This window comes from Lissotriton helveticus, chromosome 6, assembly GCF_964261635.1.
Source record: "Lissotriton helveticus chromosome 6, aLisHel1.1, whole genome shotgun sequence".
Classification (NCBI taxonomy): Eukaryota; Metazoa; Chordata; class Amphibia; order Caudata; family Salamandridae; genus Lissotriton; species Lissotriton helveticus.
The window spans coordinates 1760888555-1760907046 of NC_136067.1; positions in this window are offsets into that span (position 1 = coordinate 1760888555).

The window sequence follows — 18492 nt, forward strand, 5'->3', positions numbered from 1 at the left end:
ACACTACTCATCATCCAATTCCTAGCAAGAGAATCTAATTTAGTCCGTTCTTCCAAATCCGGAAACTGACTACGGGATTGTCTCCTAGACAACGCAGGAGAAAAGAAAAGAGGTCCAAGAAAAGGCGACAAAAGACCTGAAACAGTGTCGACTAAACGCCGTTGAGCTGCAGGGGAATCTGACACTAAAACAGGGGACAACATATTCTGTAAAACAGAAGAAGAATCTGTAGCAAAAGAAACGACAGATGAAGAAGGGGGAGGAACAGGAGACTGGGGTACAGATGTCGCTGGCAAATGGGGCGGAGCGGGAATCACAGGAATAGGCAATTGTGCAGGAACCAAAACAGCTGGATTAACAGCAGGTTGTAATGGCGGTGCATTAGCACCTAACACATAAGGTGGAGGTAATGTCAACAAATGGGACATAAAAGAATCGTCATCAGGAGTTTTACTCTTTGATACAGTGGGTAACACAGGATAGCATCTATCCATTGCCATACGATGTTGTCTTTCCGACACCTCAATCACCTGATCAGCTTCGTCATTTTTAAATTGTTGGGCAGCCTGTAGAATTGACATACTCTGCTCTTTCTTATCTTTCTTCATTTGCTTAATTTCTTTCTGTTTGGCTTCCTTACGCCATAGGCGAAAGGAGTCAAACATTGCCGGCCGGGCTTTTCTTTTGAATAAAATTGTTTCCAAATTATCTAATATATCGGGCTCAAAGGACCCATTTTGTGGCCACTGTAAAACACCGTCTTTCTTAGTGTATCGGATCCATGTTTCATTAAAAACTATAGGACCCAGACCGTGTTTTGAGTAAAGTTCGTAAGTAGGAGTTCCAACTGGAGGAATCGGACAAGAATCCTCTAGCCGGGAATCCCTAGAACAACCAAAACAGCAACATTTCTTAAACTTACTAAATCCAGGCATTTCGTAACGAACTGGACTTCCTTACAAACGTCAAGGGATTTTCAGACAATAGAGTCACAGCACAAACGTACTTACCCCTTGGCTTCGGTTAGTGATTAATCTCTCCAAAACCAAGTATATGGTCTACAACGCAAAATCACCCAACTGTCCTCACCCCATATGGACGGCTCGGTGTTGGAAAGAGTGTCCACATTCAACTACTTAGGGGTAACTTTAAATGATAGGATGGATTGGGGGTCGCATATGGACAAGGCAAATCTAAAGTTGGCCCAATCCTCCGGCGGTATTCTAAAGGTTTACAACGAGTCCTCAAAGCATTGAGACCGCCAGTGGAAATTTACAAAGCACAGGCGAGAGGCGGGGCACCCTACGGAATATACCTCTGGGGACATGTTTGCGCCTCCTCTCTCTGAGAATAGTTTTATTAGGCGCCTACTGAGACTTCTCCAGAGTACACCCTTGACCCCTTTACGGTTAGACTTAGGTTTGGCCTCCATACAGGAGGTTATTTTAAATCGCCCTCTGCTGTATTGGAGGCAATTCTGGTCCACCCCAGAGCTCTTAAGTTATAGGGAGGACCTAGGGGATTTTTTGACCATTGGGGGTGTGGAAAAAATCCCTTAGTTAAAACATGTTAAGCAGCTCTGCCACGCACTGGGCAGGGGTGATAGGTGGTTCTCTCCCTAGGACCCTTGTGCTTTGTTTCCCAGGAGGTCGTTGGGCACTGTACTCAAGCAATATCGAAAGGACCTTACACTATCAAATCCTTCTTTGGGTAGGTTGACAAACAGTTTTCTGCAGGTTAAGAATAACCACCAATTCGAAAAGTTCCTGGACGACATTCAGCCCTTACTGGCAAAGAAATTATATGTCCAATTTAGATATGGTACACTCGCAGTGAAGGCTGTGACAAATAAGTGGTCAAACGCTCTCCACGTATCGAGCTCTTGCCCAGGGTGTGAAGGTAGTGAAGAGACGGATCTGCACATTCTGCTCTTCTGTCCTTTTTACTCTAAGGCAAGAGCAAAATTGATTGTCCAATTATGTAAGACCAAGGGGCTTAGGGACTACAGCGAGGTATTTAGAATACTAAAATATGATACCACCCCCCTGATTGTGTTTGCAACATCCAGATACCTTCTGTCTATGTGGTGCGCAAGAGTCGCAAAAATTTAAAAATGTCAAACTGCTTTAACCGCGCTAGCGTAACTACTGCAATCCAGAAGGTAGCCATAAACTACTACGCCCAGGGACCGACTTATTTGCCATTTTTTTGCTCTATTTTACCTGTATAGGATTTCGTCATGTTTTTAAAACTGTATTTTAAACTATTTTAGGACTATTATCCATCACCTCGAGTGCATTATACTGCTGTTTAATGGTTTGCTTTTATTCTAAATTGTCTACATATGTGCTTTTATGGTTTTTAACCGATAATAAAGCTTTTTTGACTTGACTTGACTCAATTCAAAGGCTTTATTCGAGGATTTGTCTCATAAAAGCACAAACATACATTTAAAATACATCATTAAATAATTGTTTCCTCGTTTGATACAATAGTTTAGAAAAGATTAAACAAACATACACAATTGATTAAAAACGAATAGATATAAAAGTTTTAATACATAATTACACGGGTGCCAGAAGAGATGCTCCATTCAGTGTACTCTTGGGAACAGCCCTCCGTCTAATAGACCATGCCCAACCCAAATACTTAGCTGTTGCTAAAACTACAGGCATATGAGTGGAGGTACAAATGATTCGTAAGGCCTCCACACCCCTAGATGTCCCTAGGTTTTTACAGACAGGGACTAGCCAAACTTTCCTCGAGATGGCATAGGCTTTACAGGAGAATAAAAAGTGGCCTATACTTTCATTTGATGCAACACAGGCTGGACAATATAGAGTGGAGGAGCTCATCCACCTACCTGTCAGTGATCTCAATGGAAGGGCACCTGATCTTAACTGAAAGAAAAGCTTCCTGTCCCCAGGGTTGGTTATGCTATCCCAGTAGGGTTCCAAAACTGGATACAGTTTAGCTTCCACAAAACGCCCCGTCATGGAATCAGATTTAGTTTTACTCCAAACCCTTGCAGCTACATGATCCCAGTATAGATCTTTAATCACTTTTTTGCTCGGAAAGAGCTCCCCGGTTGGATTATCCCATAAATTTGAGAGACCAAGATCACATAAAGAAGTCCTAAGATTCTTTAGCCATTCTATCCTATGAAAGATATCAGCATTTATTATGGCTAAAAACCCCTCTGCATAGTGCAGGATCTCCGGGGTAGTCCAGAGCCGTCTCCAATAAAGAATCGGGCGCAACCTCACTAGATCACTAACTGCTCTCCTCCCCAAGTCAAGACCAAGGGAAATCAGTGGAGTGCTCTGCGGGAGTCCTGTAATTCCCCTAAAAAACCTGTTCTCAGAGGTCTGCAGGGGGAGAAGCTTCCCAAAGCCCCACAGCTCTGCCCCATATAGAGCAGACCCAAGAGCCTTGGCCTCATACACTGCCAGAACGGGTTTTATTGGTTTGGACCTGGATTTTTTGTGCTCCACCCGAAGTGCCCCCGAGATTTGTTGGTGCCTCAAGACCGCCATTTCTATATGCTGGGACCATCTCGAGTCATTTGTTATCTGGATCCCAAGATAGGTGAATACGGTGACCACCTCTAACAAACAATTGTTCAAGAATATTTTCGGCCTGGGTCTACGTTTTGGTGCAAAGGCCATCAGCTTGGTCTTACCTACATTGACTTCCAGGCCATGCTCCCCGCAAAAAGAATCGAAGATGTTCAGAGATCGCTGCAGACCGCCTGGAGTTTTGGATAGAATTAGCGTATTGTCGGCGAATATCAGGATCGGAACCCTGAGGCCCGCGAACGATGGCGCATCTACACTGGCGTCCAACATTCGAGCCACAATCCCATTTATGAATTATGAGAAAAGCAGGGGAGCCATTGCGCACCCCTGGCGCACTCCACGTTCAACCGGGAAGTCATCAGAGGATTCGCCACGCATGCCCCATTGGATTTTAGCGAAGTTGCATTCATGCAACCTCATAACCAGGGTAAGTAGCTCAGCCGGGAGACCCATTTCAATCAAAACTGCCCAGAGCTTTCACCTTGGGACCAGGTCGAAGGCAGCCCGCAGGTCGACAAAAGCGACATACAGACTGCCTTCGCCTAGCACCACTGTCCCCCACTGTAGCAGAGTAAAGCGAAACACCTGGTCAACTGTACTAGTGGACCGCCGAAAACCAGCCTGGTAAGGGGACAGGGCGTTGTTCTCATCAGCCCAGTCCATCAATTTATTAACCACCATCCTACCTACCACTTTTTGAACGGTGGCAATAAGGCTTATCGGCCTGTAGTTAGCTGGAAGAGACCGATCCCCTTTTTTGTATATGGGTATGATGATCGCTCCCTTCCATAGTTCCGGGACGGCCGATCCCTTCGCAATGGCATTTCCCAAAAAGAATATATATCTAGCCCACCGCGCCTTGTCAATAATAAAAACATCAGCTGGTACGCCATCTAAACCCGGGGCCCTTCCCCCGGGGACAGTGCATAGAGCATCTTCAGTTTCTTTAAGAGTGAATACATTCCCAGTGGAATATACAGCTAGAATTTCTTCCATACCCTTATACTGTGCAGTCTCTGCATATTGGGGTTTGAAGTGATCTACTCAGGCACCCTCTGGGACATTGTTGCCGGGTTTGTCTGGAATTCCACCTCTGCCCCACTTAACAATGTTCCAGAATAACCTGGAATCTTTAGCCCCCGAGGCCTCCTTTAGTTCGGCCCAATGCTGTTCATCCCATAATTGTTTAGCTAGGGATAGGCTGGCCTTATAATGCTTTCTGGCGCCACTAATCACTACCCTATCCCTACCCCGGATTGCTATGCCCAAGCTTAGGCTAGCTTCCCTACACTGGTGATTATACCATTTAGCTAGTCTAGGTGGTTGTTTGCTATTTATCTTACAGGGCCTCAGGAAGTGCGGTTTTAGGAGGGAAAAAGTTTATCATGAATATCAGTTATTTCCCTTGACCCTGGAATTACTAAGGTTGCATCCTCCATAGCGGTGATTGCAATGTCCACCTCGGAGGTTATAAATGCCATGGATTCCGCATTAGCCAGTACACACGGCCATTTCAATCTACGCATGTCATTAGTCATGTCAGGCAGCGGGGCATTGGTCGTTTGAGAATTCCCTGTTGTGACCGACCACCAGTTGTGGGCCACACAGAGAGGGTTGTGGTCACTCTCCAGTCTACCCTTTACTTCCATGTCACATACTAACTGCCACAGGTTCAGGCTACAAAGGACATAGTCTATCCGACTTTGGCTGCGACCATTGTCAAATGTGCAGGCACCTCCCCTGTCACTCTTCGTTCTCCCATTTAGGGCTCTTAGGGCCCGATGTAGGTCACCAAATACCGGTCGGTAACGGCCTAATTCGGCCGTTACCGACGGGTATTTGGTGATTGAGATGTAGGGGGCTATATTTTACAGATTCGGTAAATTTACCGAATAGGTAAATTTACCGAATCTGTAAAATACCGAATCGGTAATTTTTCCGATTAGGAAAATTCCTGATGTAGTTAGCACTGTTTCCAGTGCTACAGGCCTTTCAGATTTGGTATTTTACCACCCAATCCAATTGGGTGGTTAAATACCGAATCCAGGTGTGCATGCACATGTGTGCATGCAAACCTATGTCATGTGACAGACAGACATGCCCTTAGGGCATGTCTGTGTGCCACATGGCACACATGCCTGTATTTGGGGTGCTAGAGGGTGTCAAAGTGACACCCCCTGCACCCTTGCTAAAATCGGTATTTACCGAATCGGTAAATACCGATTCGGTAATGCCCATTGATTCCTATGGGCTTCAATGCCCATAGGAATCAATGGGCATTACCGATTCGGTATTTACAGAATCGGTAAATACCGAATCTTAACGATTCGGTATTTACCGAATCTGAAATACCTACATCTCCCCTCCTCTTTTTTACCACTTCTTAAATACCGATTCGGTATGAATCGGTATTTAAGAAGTGCTAAAAAAGATTTACCTACATCGGGCCCTAAGTCTCTGTTCCAGGCAGATGGCATTCAGTCGTATGATGTCATTAGTCCACCGCCTAACCGGGGCCAGATCTAAAATTGGAACGCCCCATTGCGTGTTCTCCTCCCGCCCCAAAGAATCGTCAGAGATATCTAGGGGTTCGAAGGTCCGGGTTAGATCGCCAGCAACAATAACATTGTTGCCCAAGGACTGTTTTTCCAAAAGAGAGGACAAGGCCTCTAGGATAGGTGACTTCCCTCTTATATTGCCCCTAACGTAGACATTATAAATATCTAATCCTCCCCTGAGGTCTAAAACCATTCTTATCAATTGGATATCATTGCTACCCGATTCCACCACATTGATTGTAACAGGTAGACTTTGACGTATCCAAATAGTTAGACTCCCCCATAGGTCGTCCCTTGGCACCTTTGCTAGCCGGTATTGAAAAATTTAGGTAACCCGGGAGGAATATAGGATCACAGGCCCATGTTTCTTGGAATAGATATACATCAAAACCGTTGATGAAGTCTATCCAGTTTTGGGATTCCAGCTTGCTACTTAATCCCGCGATATTCCATGAGACCATCTTACCTAGACTGGAACCGTCTACGGGAGGTAGTCCTACAGGAGGAGCCCCAGGATGACTAGTTGAGATTCCTACGTACCCCTCCTCTTCTAGTTTCTTGTCCTCCTTGTTATTCGCAATATTGTGAATGCCAAGAGTATCAGAAGGCCCCGGATTTTCGATACACCCACGTCATACATGGTTGAGGCTGAGTCAGTCGCATTCGTTAAGGCCAGATAAAACATTGAATCTATTTGAAACCCCCACCCCACCACAACCAGTTGCACCACCGTTTGTCCAGGAACCAGCTGACCTCGGGTGAGATTTGTACCGCCCTGCACAACCCCCGATAGAAGAATATGGATTAATGGGTTGCCTTCTGATGTTATTACTGTAGGTCGGTACTCCCAGTGTTTCTGCTCTATAAAAGAAGCCAAGGGGTAAAATCTCAATGCCATTACCCATAGCCTGAAACTTGTGTTCGAATTCCCAGAGCAGCCTGTCCACTGATTCAGTATTGTTAAAATTAATTACTATGCAATCCCCCCCTCTGTTCTTCCTTGAGTGCCCTACCCATCCCACCCTACGTGCCATGATAACATTATGACCCACATCCTGACCAATATCCAAATTGGATGATAGCCAATGTATGACTTTGTTTTTTAGTTGGAAGTAATCTTCGGTTAGGCCAGCAAGGAGAGGAGGGATGTTAGCCATAACCAAGACTAACGGAGCGCATTGGGGGGGAAGGTCGAGGGTTACTCGGTTACGAGTACCGGTCTCCCCAGTCCCAGTACTTGCGAAGAGAGAACTAGGTTGGTATAGTTGCGTTTTCTCAGTGGGAGCTCCAGAAAGTGTCCTTGGGGGGATTAGCATGTTTGGGTCCCCTGCTACCATCGAGCCCCTCCCTATATCCATTTTTCTTATAGGGTCTACTAACAAGGGGTCCTCCCTCTGGACAGGTTCAGGGGCAGTCCCAATATTGATCTGGTTGGGGGGGCGTTAGATTCACATGGTTTAGTCTCAGGTGTTACAGGGGTTTTTAGCATGTCTGAGTTAGTTTTAATAGCAAGTTCTAATTTGCATAAACTTGCCGAGACAAGATTAAGCCTCTCAAGTAGTGGGAGTGTTAGGGAGCGGATCATATGCTCTATATGGGTCAATTGGGCCCCATCAGCCTGGGTAAGAGATGATGGCTCGGGTGTGGGGACCGTCTGAACCACCTTAACAGGCGCTACATGCTTTCCCAATCCATGGTGGCGACCCCTTTGACTAGCTAATCTAGGGAGTTTAGCTTTTTTCCCCTTTGGTCCACCCCCTCTTCTTTTCCTTTTACCAATGACATGGGTTTCATCTTCTAACAGGGTGTCCCTTGATAGACGAGTGGATACACCAGGAGAGGATGGTGAGCTAGCAAGAATCTCTATCCGCTCAGTTTGATCCCCGCTACCAACATATATATCTGTGATATTATTTTCTTCCAGGATGTTAGCGAGGGAATCTAATTCAGTGCTAGTTTCAGGGAGACCCAAATCACTGAGCCGCTTACTCACACGGTTGTCTGGTGACTTGCAGTCTCCAATGGGGCCCAGGGAAGACCTTTTCTTAAACATTTCAGAAGACAGCCGTTTTTCCACATCCACTACTTGATGCTCCAAAGCAACCGATACCCTGGTGATGTAATTATCCAGGGTCCCCATTAAGCTGCCAGTTATAGATTTTAGACCTGCTTTACCACCCTTGACCAGTTGGGAGGCCATATTAACCACGTATAAATATACACAGGCCAAATAACAACACAGAAATAATACAAAAGTAAATGCCAAGGGGATGGCCCAGCCCGGCCTTGTCTGACCTAGGAGCCCCGCGCTTTGACCCGCACGCGTCCCGCGTACGCGTCAGACGTTGTCAATATATAGCGGGAGGGGGACGGGAAGAGGACCAGCTGCGGCAAGTCTTCAAGCGCAGCGCCCGCTGGTCCTCGCAGTCCCGCAGGGGTGGGAAGTCTCTACTCGGCTCCTCAGGTTGTCAGGGAGTCCTCTCTGATGATGTCCTCGAGCGGCCCCCGCAAAGCGGGGGCTGCGAGCAGTGGGTGAAAAGCAGGACCAGGCAACAGAACCACGTCGTCCCTCCTTGCAAAAAGCAGTACTCGATATCAAGAAGTCTCCAGTTGAAATTTGCACAGAGGCAATCCTTAAATTGATATTGTAAAAAATCAAGGTCTCCATCAAGATTGAGGATCAGTTGAGTGTCATCGGCATAACCATGAAAGTGAATACCAGAATAAAAAATAGATGGCCAACTGAGTCACATAGACAGTGCACAATTTGCCACCCATTCTGACATGAGTGGAAGAAATCCCAAGGCCAGCCCCCTCTTCTTGAAAAGGGAAGCCTGCAAGGCAAGGGCAGTGAGTGAGTTGGCAGCCTGGGCTTGGCCTTCTGTGCAGTCTCAACTAAAAAGACCTGGTTGCCCAAAAGGAGGGGCAGATGCACCCGATTTGAATATATTAGTAAACACACAAGAAGGCACTTCTTAGGTCTCTGTTAGAAGAAAAATCCATGACCACATCAAAGACAGAGTTGAGTGCTCAGGCAAAAGTAAAATGATAGGGTCTAGATCATGCCCCAGATACAGGCCTCAGAATATGCATGTTGGCCTCATGGTAACTGAAGGAGGGCAGTGGCCCCTGCACAAGAGTTTTAATTATTTTTGGGGCCAACCAAGAGAGAAGCAGGCCGCACATTAAGAGAGCCACATATTTGGACAACTTAGGTCTCCCAGGTGCAAAGAAGAGCTGGGACTATTAGTCTTGCAGTTCTAAGTTTATGGGCATTTTTCTTTCAAGGTCTTGTGGCTGTTTTGCAGCTAGTATAAAGAGAGAGGAAATTCTCATAGCCTTGAACATTGACATCTTTATTGAGATACACAATGAAGCTAATACCTTATTGTATATATTATCAATGTCATTAAGAGGTAGTACCATACTGAAATGTGTTCATATTGATTGTACTTTATTTTGACTTTAGAATTTTCCCTTTAATTATTGTGTTGACACCGTGACAATGTCAGTAGGCCTCACTTCTGTTAACTGAGCCCACTATGTTGTCTTAGATATATGGGTGCCAGGGGGTTATTGTGTTTGCAGGGTTTAAGATTTAATGTTGTGCAAAATGTTAGAGGCGCTTCAGGCACCTGGAGTCCAGGGCAGATTTATGAGAGCACCTGATCTGAGGGACCCTTCTTTAGTGTGTCGCTCTTGTCAGTTGTGAGACCCTTTACAAAATGTCATGATTTCCATGGGAATTTGCCACTCTGTATATTTTTGTAAAGTTGTATGCAGTATTTACCTTTAAAAAAAATACATTCTGGATAGCAATTTATTAAGTGTTGAGACTCTCACCAACAGCACCTCTCCTGACTATGCTTTTAACTGATCTGCCTTGCTACTTCATCTGAGAGTCAAGTGCTAAAAAGGGGTACTTGGTCCCCAGTTGTGGGCTGTGCAGTATGGGAGCCAAACTATACCTAAAGACTCCAGTAGTTACAATTGGGTCCCAGCTCCCAGAGCACAAAATGTAAATTTTACATATAATCCCTTTCTTAGATGTACGTATATATTATCTATTATGTTTGTAGCTGTCTGAACGTGGGCCATCTTGTGGGGAGGAACTGTCTCAGAAGCTGCCCAATTAATCAATATTGAAAAAACAAAAAAGAGTTTGTCCGATTCCAAGGAAGCATTAGCAACTTTAATGGGAGTGGGCAAAAAACTAAAATGTCTATTGAAATCATTTAAAGGAAGTCCTTAAAAGTAGCTAGAACCAAAGAAAGTCCAAAGCAAATACAAAACTTCGATTAAACAGAAACAAACTCCAAACAAAATAAAACATCAGAGTCACTGCCCCCACCCGAGGAACTGAGACAGTATCAATATCCTGCATTAGATAAATTAATGGCCATCCTATTTTATGTCAAAAGGCATGCTAAACAGCACCACATTCTCCAGCACAGGCATGTGCACAGGCAAGGCATGACCAAACAACTCCTGAGGGAGTTTAAATACAGGAGCTCGGCCAGTGATGGTAGGCTGGGAGAGGCTAAACAATACATCAGGTGGGGAGGGTGGCTTAGGCTGGGCCTGTGGGTGGGCATGGTGGAAGTTCAAGAGGAGAGGAGGCAGGTAATCTCAAAATGGTGGGCAAGAGAGAGAGGAGTTACATACTAGGACTCAGGGGTATCAGAGGCAAACTGCACCTTCTGCTGGTCATGTAAACAGGCAATATCTGTGGGGATGGAGTAAGAAGACATGGGCTCAGACTCAGATGGCACAGGTGCCTAGACAGATTAAATCTCTACTTGTGTTTGCCTACTGAATTGTAGACAATGACTCAACCTAGAAGTAACTAATTGACAAAAAGATTGCCCATCTAACAACAGAGAGTATTTCTGTTTAAGACTTCCTCCAATCTGATGAACATATCACAGTTTTACTAAAAAGGAAAACCAATTACTAATTACAACTATCCAGGTTCTGAGAGACTACAGCATTTATCAAAAGAGTAAATGAACCTCAAATAGGAATATCTTCTTCAGTGATGTTAATAGTCTCACACAGCAATAAACTAGTGCCTCGACGGTTCATGGTATAGGCCTTCCCACAAAACAATGTCCACCACTCTGAAAACACAGCAATTTCTATGTCGTGTAGTTGAGGGGTTTTGTCACCAACTCTCAAGTAGAATGTGTGCATTTGCCAAGCTGCCTATGAAGCAAGGGCTATTTACTTGGATGGCTTCATGTTGATCAGTGTGTTACAGTTTAAAGGATCTCCATTGTTGTTGGACTTGGCCCTCTCTGAAGAGTCACCACCAAACATTGCCATCACTCCTCTTGTTTTCTGAAATGTGGTTTTGTTGGCATTAGTACTGCTAACCAGTGCTAATGACCTTGTGCTCTCTGCCTAAAACATGGTCAAATTGGCCTGTATCTGATTGGCGCAAATAATTTAATAATAAGTTCCTAGTATATGGTACTACATGAATCCAGAACCTTGAAATTAAATGCCACTAGTGCGCCTGCAGCCCTAATTGTGCCACCCACCAAGGTAACCATTTGAAACATGTCTCAGGCCTGCCTTTGCAGCCTGTAGTGCAGTTTTAAATTACCATTTCAACTTGGCAAAATAAACCTTTTGCCAGACCTTAAGCTTGCCTTTTAATACATAGATGTCACCCTTCAATCAATCAGTAGATTTGTAGAGCGCTACTTGTCACCCATGAGGGTATATAGGTGCTGGCACGGACCACTAAGGTTGGCCATAAACAGCCCACAGGGCAGGGTGCACTGGATTTAAAAAGTAGGGGCCCGATTCACAAAAGTAATCTGAGACAAAATCCTAACTGTACGACTTTCGGTATTCACAACGCGCATTTAGGAGTAGTAAATTTTGGATTTTGTCTCAGTTAAACTAAATTTTGGTCTTAAGTTTAATTTAAGACCAAAACTTAGGTTTAACTGAAGTTTAACTGAGACAAAATCCTAACTTTACTACTCCTAAATGGCCTTTATGAATACCGAAAGTTGTAAAGCTAGGGTTTTGTCTCAGATTATTTTGTGAATCAGGCCCTAGATGTTTTTTTCAAGTTTTACATGTCCTGGTACTGAAAAACTCCTACATTAGTTTTTGCCTACTGTAAGGCCTATATCTCCTAATCGATAAGTAGGGTTACCTTATTACACTTAGTAAGCGCTAAACTTCGGCTGGAAGCAGGTAGAAATGTCATTTTTGGAATCAAATGAAATGAAATTTGAAATCCTCTTTAATAGTAAAATTACATTTTAGATTAAAATTTTGAAAAGTTGGCCTTTATTCAGTTTCCAGCTGTGTGGGCCTGTTAATGGCTCCCCCATTAAGAATGTGTATTGGGCCAGGACTGTGAACAAAAGGGACTAGCTGTGGGCAAGATGGGCCATTCTGCCAGCATGGGTGGATGGAACTGTTCCGTGCTCCACTTACAATTCAAAGGGGATGCCTTCAGCACACAAAAAGAGACCTAACACTAGTCATGTGTGACCCTCGACTTCTTTGAGCCTTTGCAGGGGAAGAGTAGAACATTCCAGAACAAAATGTGTGGAAAGTCCAGAAAATGACCCCACTTCGAAGGATGGTACCAAGTATAAATATTAGACCAAATTGCACGCAAAAGATCCTAAGAGTGTGGCGCATTTGTGTTGGGAGGGAAAGATAGCTTTTCACAGGGAGTATAGGCTACTCTCTCCCTAAGTAAATCTGCAAAACATAGGCATTCTATAGCACTGCTTAGAGCATAAAAGCAAACCATTTAAATCAGGAATCCTGATTGGTTTGTGTGCAACCAGGATTGCAGCAGTGTAAAACAGTAGGTAGATTACCAGCACTGTATCCTTGATGCAACTGTGATGTCAAGTACGAGCGTCCTGCACTTTCCCATGCAGCAGCACCAATTAATATTTTAGGGCATTAATACGTGTTTCCTATATTGCGGCAAGTAGGCATGCATGTATGTTTGTCTGTTGTTGAGTATGTCACTTATAATACATGCGACTGACACAAAGAGGAATTAAAAATAACCTTATATGGGGTAATACTTGATCTGACGAAAGCCCATTGATCCTTAGAGACTGCTTAAAGTAGGGCTGAGACATATTGCCAACTTATAAGGTAGGATGGAAATAGATAAAATAAGTAGCGCAACCTGCCGGTAGTTTTTAATCATACCTAGGACAACAATAATAAAGGGATATCAGGTGGTCCTAAGGCAGGTTTATGTAAATAGACCCCGTCAGGTAATATTGTGCTTTGTGAAAAATGGTCAAGCTCTTCCTGGTTTTTAGGGACCAGATATTGAAGCATGCCACTAACAGAGTGGTTGAGGGTCTTACAAACAAACCAATAAGGCTTCTGATATAACTGCTTATTCTTTATCCTCAAGGTAGGTAATAGGATACCTATGTTGTGTGGAAAAATATTAGAAACCTAGGCCAATCTTCAGCACACTCCTGGGCCTATGGACATATCAAAAGAAGGACTGCATTGTTCTCCAGAGGACTGCTCTGCTGCTTGCAGCCTGCCTTGTTCGCTAAAGAACTGCCTTGCTGCATGAGACATGCCTTGTTCCCCAGAACACTATCCTGCTGCTTGAGGCCTTCCTTACTCTCTGCAAAGAAAGCCTGGACCTGCTACCTTCATTCTAGGCTACCTGAGGGACTCCAAGTGTCAGTTGGCTGACCTCCTGTTCTGGGCTACAGAGATACAACTAGCTCCAGAGGACTACCTGCAACTGCCCAGCTGACCTGCTGAAGCTGGCCTTGCTGGACCTGCAACTGAACCTTCCAGAGCCCTGCTGTCCACTGCTAAAGTGAGTCCCTGGACCCCAAGAGGTGCTTCCCTGTGTCCTGGACCTTTGATTAGCATCAGAATACACTCCTCTACATGAAAAGACAAAATCCTGAAGTTCTGGACTCTACAAGCCATATTTTGAGAAAGTAATGTTTTAAGTGGGAACAACCTGGTCCATGTATCCAGCCTACACCCCATCACGGTCCTCCTGAACTTGTGGCTGTCCCCTGGTCTAGCCTGAACAGATAACTTCGATTGGCGCTTTGCACTTTTAGGTGCTATACCTAAATAAAAACGTTATAATTGAATATCTCTGGTTATACTGATTGAATTTTTGTCATTTTGGTCCCTTTTTATTTAATAACATGTACTCTAGTTTTCACATTATTACTGTTTGTGGGCTTAAATAATACTTTACACATTGCTTCTAAGCTATGCCTGACTGAATTTGTGCCAAACTACCAGAGGGTTAAGCACAGGTTAATTTAGTTACATTTTTAGTTCACCTTGACGAGGATTGTGGTTGTTGCTTGAGTAGGATTTTCACCCCCCTCAATCAATAACCCGATTTCTTACATTAGTGACATCAGTGGGATCCAATACTTGTGTTTGTGCAATGCTACTCAGTGATATTGTGGTAATACCAAAAAAATCCTAAAAATAATCTGACATCAGATTCACCTTCCTTTAAAACATTTCTTGATTGGCCCTTTTTTGGTCTTTCCAAATCCAATTCTATTCCACCTGACTTTGTATAACTGTGACTCTGTCAGCTGCAAGCATGGAGTTTGAGCTTAACAATCTGGAGAGCTACAGTTTGACTGAGCTCAAGGAATTCTGCAGAGAGAGGGGGCTTCCAGTAACCAAGAGCTCCAAGAAGCTTTAGTTCCAGAAAGACCTCAGGACCTGGGAGGAGGCCCGACAGTTACAGTCTACAGTACAGGAGCAGGGGGAGGAAATCAATGGGAAATATGACATCCCCCTGATTGTGGTCCCTGATTGAGGTCCCCTGTCAAATCCAGAGCAAGCAGCAGTATCTCTGCCCGCAATCTGTCCCCAGAGGAGCTGGAGGACAGGAAGGCAGAATGAGAGTTCAGGCTGCTGATGGCCAAACTAAAAATGGAAAAGGCAGCTACTCAGAGGGCCTTAAAGGAGAGGACACTAGTTCATGAAGTAAGTCATAAAGAGCTATACATAAGAGCCAAGCAGTGCAATGGGTCCAGCACTAATGATAGCAGTGATACCCCACTGCTCAATGGAGACAAGAAGGTCCACATTCCCAAGGACCTAGGGCCAGATGTAGGTAAATCCAAAATACCAATTCTAAAATACCGAATTTTACCGATTCAATATTTTAGAATCGGTAAATGGGATGTAGATAAAAATACTGTAAATATTACCGATTCGGTAATATTCGGTATCATCCATTCGGTATTTACCGAATCGGTATTTACCGATTAGTTAATTCCCATTCATTCCTATGGGCCTCCAGGCCCATAGGAATGAATGGGAATTACCGAATCGGTAAATACCGAACCGGCTATTCCAAATAAGAAAAACACAGGATTCAGCCAATCGGGTGTAAGTCCCTGAGCCACAGGAAAACTTTACTGCTTATGAAAGTGAAAAAATGGCAGACAATACTGAGAGGGAAGGTGCAAGGAGGAAGAGGAAGATCAAATTCAGCACCATGGAGCTGCAGGTCCTTGTGGTGGAGGTGGTAAAGGAAAACCACAAATTGTTTGGGAAGCACTCCCTGCTGGTGGCAGAATCTGCCAAAAAGAAGATTTGGCTGGCAATACAGTCAAAGGTAAATGCTGTTGGAGTGACCCCACAGGAGATTGACGACCTGAAGCAGAGGTGGTACAACCTCAGGAGCTTCACAAAGCGAAAGATGGCTGAGCTTCACAAACAGGCGAACCTGACTAGAGGAGGGAGGAACAGGGCACCTGCCCTGACAGAGCTGGAGGAGCTGGTGGAGTCCACAATTGAACCAGATAGCATCTGTGGGATTGGAGATGCAGACAGCTCAGCCAGAGCTGCCACCATAAAAGGTAAGAAGCATGCACAGCAATCACCCCCACCCCAGCCCCTTCCCTTTCCCCTTCCCCCTATGTGGTAGTGTTAACCCCACTCCAGTAGAGGTAGCAATATACACCAGCAATGCATTGTGGGAGATGTAGTCATTGAAACAACTACCATGTCATACAGCACACCAAACAACAAGGCATGCGACACACATCAGTGATAAGCAAGCTGAGGCAATAGTGACAGTGTTTCAGAGATTAGAATTTAATTGTATAAGCAGTGCTGCAGGAACACAGAGCTAATGTATGAATTTCTGTCCACAGGCGAGACATCTTGCAGGCGTACCAAGGAGAAGGAAGGCAGTGCACCACAGAAGGAAGACACACAGGAGGCAAGCACAAGTGCAGGAAATACCACACAGGAAACTGGTGCACCAACAGCACAGCCAGCCTCCCAAGACCTTCAAACATCACCACAGCTGCAGGCCTCCCCAGAGGATTTTGGCTCCCCTCTACTCCTGTCCTCACCTGAACTGCTTGCGTCACCAGCTAACACAACACCTGCAGTCCAAAAAAGCAAGAGGCATGTAGTTGCCACACTAGTTCAAATGGAGCCATCAGCAGGTGACACGGTGGGGGGTGATACACCAACCTTGGCTGGTGAAGAAAGTACTGCCAATCAGCAGTCCAGCGCCGAGAGGGCCCGCACAGGTACCAGATGCTGCAGGCCCTGAGACAGCAGTAATTCGCAACATGTTGAGGGTCCCAGTGTCTTCCGCGGACTGGAGGGTAGCATGGTGAAAATACAGAGTATGCAGGGGAAGGCCATCCAGTCGGTGCAACGCCAGATGAGGCACCTGAATGAGAACATGGCAAACCTAGGAAAGGACATCAGCTCAATGGTGGATGAAAACAGAGAGATGGCAGCAGGCATGAGAGAGATGGCTGCGGGGATGCGGGACATGTCCCAGTCCATGCTGCTCTTGTGCACCAAGCTTCACCAGGACAGGGCAACAAGGCGGAAGGACAGGCAGCAAGCACAACAACACACTAAGGCAGTCAACCGTCTGGCCACTGCCACTTCCCTACTTTGCAGGCGATGCGTAAACATGCAGGAGGGACTGACACACAGCAGCAGTGAAGTCTCCAGGGGCCTTGTGAGGGTGACAAGTGCTGTTGATGTGCTGCTTAATGCGCAGTCAGCACATACTGTTGCTCTGGATGTGAGTGAGAGCGAGGAGAGCACAAGTAGGAGCAGCATGACAACCCCCCCTATTGCTGACACACGGAGGAGCAGCAGGCTCCATGTGGCTGCCAATGCCCACACACCCAGTGAGGACAGCCAGCCAATTTCATCTGGCACCGGTAGGCGTGGCCGCAAATAACTAATGCTGCCCACACTCCCTGACCTGGAATGGGGTCGTAACCCAGGACTCCCAGTATGGATGGATACAATTTGTGTTGCACATTTGTGCCTTTGTGTACTGGCGTAGTGCCAAAAAATTAAACTACGTTGGGTACATACTCCACCTGGCTGTGTCTATTTACTTACTTAAAAGTAGTTGCGTGTGATCTCTGCCCGTCTCTGTCTCGCATCTGTTGCTGGCGCCACTCCTGCTGTTTTGGGCTCAGGCTGTGCATATTCATCATCGTGGTCCTCAAAATCACTTAATTCCACTTCTGTACCTTTCTTTGTAGCAAGGTTGTGCAACATTGCGCAAGTAGCAATGATCTTACATCAGATGAGTGGTGAGTACTGACATGCGCCTCCGCTTTTGTGGAGGCAGTGGAACCTGCTTTTTAACAGCCCAAAGGTGCGCTCCACAACGTTCCTAGTAGATTTGTGTGCCACGTTGTATCGTCTCTCGCTCTGGGTTGATGGGTTCAGGTAGGGTGTCAGGAAGAACGAGCGGACGGCATATGCGCTATCACCTATGTGGAAATGAGAGAGCCATTAATTACATGGGCAACAACACATACATTTGCAATATATATCAGGGTGTGTCACAGTGTTTTACCAAGCAGGTATCCTTCTCCGAATTCACCCGCTGTCAGGCGTGTGTTCATCCCACTGTTCTGAAAGATGTAGGAGTCGTGGGTGCTTCCGGGGAATTTAGCCACAATGTCTGTGATTATGTTGGCAGCATCACAGATTACCTGCATATTGATAGAGTGGGTTGACTTTCTGTTTCTGTAAATGTACTCTGTGGCTGCAGGTGGGCAGATTGGGATGTGTGTCCCATCAATACAGCCGATGACGTGTGGGAACTGTGCCAGTTGATAGAAGTCAGTCTTGGTCTTTAGCAGTTCCGCATGTGTGTCAGGGAAGCTGATGTAATGATGCATTCGGTGCATCATGGCCTCCAGGAACTTCCGGAAGAAACGGGACAGGCAGCTCTGGGACACCCCACCTACCGCAGCTATCACCCCTGGTAACTCCCAGATGCAAGGAGGTGTAGGCTACAGAGCACCTTCACATGGGGTGGGATGGCGTGAGCCCTTGGTGTT